This window comes from Anopheles nili (genome assembly GCF_943737925.1).
Source record: "Anopheles nili chromosome X unlocalized genomic scaffold, idAnoNiliSN_F5_01 X_unloc_4, whole genome shotgun sequence".
Lineage (NCBI taxonomy): Eukaryota > Metazoa > Arthropoda > Insecta > Diptera > Culicidae > Anopheles > Anopheles nili.
Window position 1 is genome coordinate 122,501 of NW_026525500.1, and position 5,000 is coordinate 127,500.

The following is a 5,000-nucleotide window of genomic DNA, read 5'->3' on the forward strand; positions in this document are numbered from 1 at the left end:
CTGTTGGAAGACAACCGAATGCACGCGGGATTGCTCACGGAGCAAGCGCAAGCACGCGAAACAGCTTGCACGGGTGATGGACCACATTGGACGAGTGACGGTTACCGGTTACCAGTGGGTTAGCCATGTTGTAACGGGCTAAGAGGCCTGTTAAGCCAGAGTGTACGGAGTTCAGATGACTAGGTGCGCACGCAGGCATCGAGGTTTTGATGGTTTGCGCAGAGTTGTAGCACGGCAGAGAGCGCGCCGGAGCAGTTTCAGTCCAATCGGACGATGCGCGGGTGTTTTACAGAACATTGAAAGTTGTATGGAAGCAAACCCCTGGAAGTATGCAATATATGGGAAAACACGAAATACTCTCGGATGGAGTTGTCTGAGAAGTTTGGCGTATATGGACGAAAGTTAGCCACGGTGGTGTTCTAACATCACTACTTGGGACGCAAAAGCGTCGGACGCATGGTTTCGAGGCAATGTGCGAAAAACGGGCCAAAATGGTGCACGAACAAAGGGGCACGCGCTATATCTGGCAGAAGGAGAACTCTGCGAGGTGTTGTGTGTATGGACGAAAAGTAGGCATTACGGAGTTGAGCAAACACGCCGAAGACCGGGAATCGATATCTCCAACCGGCTGGTCGGTAGAGCGATTCCCAACACCCCATAGACACCGCAATGGGTGAAAATCGGCTAAGTCCCAGAAATGGGTTTTCACCCAAAAACAGGGTGATGGAGACATTGCACGGAGTTGGCGTATATGGACGAAAGTTAGCCACGGTGGTGTTCTAACATCGGTGCTTGGGACGCAAAAGCGTCAGACGCATGGTTTCGAGGCAATGTGCGAAAAACGGGCCAAAATGGTGCACGAACAAAGGGGCACGCGCTATATCTAGCAGAAGGAGAACTCTGCGAGGTGTTGTGTGTATGGACGAAAAGTAGGCATTACGGAGTTGAGCAAACGCGCCGAAGACCGGGAATCGATATCTCCAACCGGCTGGTCGGTAGAGCGATTCCCAACACCCCATAGACACCGCAATGGGTGAAAATCGGCTAAGTCCCTGAAATGGGTTTTCACCCAAAAACAGGGTGATGGAGACATTGCACGGAGTTGGCGTATATGGACGAAAGTTAGCCACGGTGGTGTTCTAACATCACTACTTGGGACGCAAAAGCGTCGGACGCATGGTTTCGAGGCAATGTGCGAAAAACGGGCCAAAATGGTGCACGAACAAAGGGGCACGCGCTATATCTGGCAGAAGGAGAACTCTGCGAGGTGTTGTGTGTATGGACGAAAAGTAGGCATTACGGAGTTGAGCAAACACGCCGAAGACCGGGAATCGATATCTCCAACCGGCTGGTCGGTAGAGCGATTCCCAACACCCCATAGACACCGCAATGGGTGAAAATCGGCTAAGTCCCAGAAATGGGTTTTCACCCAAAAACAGGGTGATGGAGACATTGCACGGAGTTGGCGTATATGGACGAAAGTTAGCCACGGTGGTGTTCTAACATCGGTGCTTGGGACGCAAAAGCGTCAGACGCATGGTTTCGAGGCAATGTGCGAAAAACGGGCCAAAATGGTGCACGAACAAAGGGGCACGCGCTATATCTAGCAGAAGGAGAACTCTGCGAGGTGTTGTGTGTATGGACGAAAAGTAGGCATTACGGAGTTGAGCAAACGCGCCGAAGACCGGGAATCGATATCTCCAACCGGCTGGTCGGTAGAGCGATTCCCAACACCCCATAGACACCGCAATGGGTGAAAATCGGCTAAGTCCCAATATGTACCTTCAGAGGGGCATATCTCGAAAACTACTCGTCAGATCGGGGCCAAATTCACAGAGAAGACACATGTCGAGGAGTTGTTTCGGATGAGCGATAGTGGTTTTTGGGTGAAAATGTACCCCCAAACCTTGTACAGAGAGGACCCCTTCCGTAGAGCAAAATCCTGAAGGTCGGGGTCGCGCAAGGGTCGACATGGGTCGAGGTGGACTATCATGCGAAACCACTTTTTTCGGTCCCTACGGTGCCCCTAGATGATGAAAAGTACAATCCGAGGTTGATTACGAACACTTTTGTGCACCCCCAAAAATGGCCAAAATCCTGAAGGTCGGGGTCGCGCAAGGGTCGACATGGGTCGAGGTGGACTATCATGCGAAACCACTTTTTTCGGTCCCTACGGTGCCCCTAGATGATGAAAAGTACAATCCGAGGTTGATTACGAACACTTTTGTGCACCCCCTTCCGTAGAGCAAAATCCTGAAGGTCGGGGTTGCGCACAAGTCGACCCCCTTCCGTAGAGCAAAATCCTGAAGGTCGGGGTCGCGCAAGAGTCGACATGGGTCGAGGTGGACTATCATGCGAAACCACTTTTTTCGGTCCCTACGGTGCCCCTAGATGATGAAAAGTACAATCCGAGGTTGATTACGAACACTTTTGTGCACCCCCTTCCGTAGAGCAAAATCCTGAAGGTCGGGGTTGCGCACAAGTCGACCCCCTTCCGTAGAGCAAAATCCTGAAGGTCGGGGTCGCGCAAGGGTCGACATGGGTCGAGGTGGACTATCATGCGAAACCACTTTTTTCGGTCCCTACGGTGCCCCTAGATGATGAAAAGTACAATCCGAGGTTGATTACGAACACTTTTGTGCACCCCCTTCCGTAGAGCAAAATCCTGAAGGTCGGGGTTGCGCACAAGTCGACCCCCTTCCGTAGAGCAAAATCCTGAAGGTCGGGGTCGCGCAAGGGTCGACATGGGTCGAGGTGGACTATCATGCGAAACCACTTTTTTCGGTCCCTACGGTGCCCCTAGATGATGAAAAGTACAATCCGAGGTTGATTACGAACACTTTTGTGCACCCCCTTCCGTAGAGCAAAATCCTGAAGGTCGGGGTTGCGCACAAGTCGACCCCCTTCCGTAGAGCAAAATCCTGAAGGTCGGGGTCGCGCAAGGGTCGACATGGGTCGAGGTGGACTATCATGCGAAACCACTTTTTTCGGTCCCTACGGTGCCCCTAGATGATGAAAAGTACAATCCGAGGTTGATTACGAACACTTTTGTGCACCCCCTTCCGTAGAGCAAAATCCTGAAGGTCGGGGTTGCGCACAAGTCGACCCCCTTCCGTAGAGCAAAATCCTGAAGGTCGGGGTCGCGCAAGGGTCGACATGGGTCGAGGTGGACTATCATGCGAAACCACTTTTTTCGGTCCCTACGGTGCCCCTAGATGATGAAAAGTACAATCCGAGGTTGATTACGAACACTTTTGTGCACCCCCAAAAATGGCCAAAATCCTGAAGGTCGGGGTCGCGCAAGGGTCGACATGGGTCGAGGTGGACTATCATGCGAAACCACTTTTTTCGGTCCCTACGGTGCCCCTAGATGATGAAAAGTACAATCCGAGGTTGATTACGAACACTTTTGTGCACCCCCTTCCGTAGAGCAAAATCCTGAAGGTCGGGGTTGCGCACAAGTCGACCCCCTTCCGTAGAGCAAAATCCTGAAGGTCGGGGTCGCGCAAGGGTCGACATGGGTCGAGGTGGACTATCATGCGAAACCACTTTTTTCGGTCCCTACGGTGCCCCTAGATGATGAAAAGTACAATCCGAGGTTGATTACGAACACTTTTGTGCACCCCCAAAAATGGCCAAAATCCTGAAGGTCGGGTTCTCGGGGCGGTCGAGGCCCTCTGACGTGCACGAAAAACCGGTACCCACGCCGAGCTTCAGAATTTGGTCTCCAGAGACTAAGTCCCAACCAAAACTGGCAACCCACAAAAGTGTACCAAGGAGTGGTAGGATCGAGTTACAGTGTTCGAGAGTATTGACGAGGATGGTTATACGCAACTTTTTGCTAAAGGTGTCCAAGACCGTCAGACCCTTACTTACGGAGATATAAGACACGTGCGTGGTTGCTCGTGCCGAGCTTCAGAAATGTTGCTCCAGAGACTAAGTCCGAGAAATCCTTCCGACCCCAAAAACTCCCAGAAGGAGGCGTCGGATCGTTTCGCGATGTTCTAGTGAAATGTTCAGCTCGACGGAATGCAACTTTTACCTAAAGGGGTCCAAGACCGTCAAACGCTTAGGTACGGAGATACGGGCATGGGTCGGTTTTCCCCATACAAAATACCCCATGGAAAACTGCAAAACCCCAAAACAGGTCGAAGGAGTGGTCGGATCGTTTCGTGGTGTTCTAGTGAAATGTTCCATTCGATAGGGCGCAACTTTTTGCTAAAGGTGTCCAAGACCGTCAGACCCTTACTTACGGAGATATAAGACACGTGCGTGGTTGCCCGTGCCGAGCTTCAGAAATGTTGCTCCAGAGACTAAGTCCCAGAAAACCTTCCGACCCCAAAAACTCCCAGAAGGAGGCGTCGGATCGTTTCGCGATGTTCTAGTGAAATGTTCAGCTCGACGAAATGCAACTTTTACCTAAAGGGGTCCAAGACCGTCAGACGCTTAGGTACGGAGATACGGGCATGGGTCGGTTTTCCCCATACAAAATACCCCATGGAAAACTGCAAAACCCCAAAACAGGTCGAAGGAGTGGTCGGATCGTTTCGTGGTGTTCTAGTGAAATGTTCCATTCGATAGGGCGCAACTTTTTGCTAAAGGTGTCCAAGACCGTCAGACCCTTACTTACGGAGATATAAGACACGTGCGTGGTTGCTCGTGCCGAGCTTCAGAAATGTTGCTCCAGAGACTAAGTCCCAGAAAACCTTCGGACCCCAAAAACTCCCAGAAGGAGTCGTCGGATCGTTTCGCGATGTTCTAGCGAAATGTTCAGCTCGACGGTATGCAACTTTTACCTAAAGGGGTCCAAGACCGTCAGACGCTTAGGTACGGAGATACGGGCATGGGTCGGTTTTCCCCATACAAAATACCCCATGGAAAACTGCAAAACCCCAAAACAGGTCGAAGGAGTGGTCGGATCGTTTCGTGGTGTTCTAGTGAAATGTTCCATTCGATAGGGCGCAACTTTTTGCTAAAGGTGTCCAAGACCGTCAGACCCT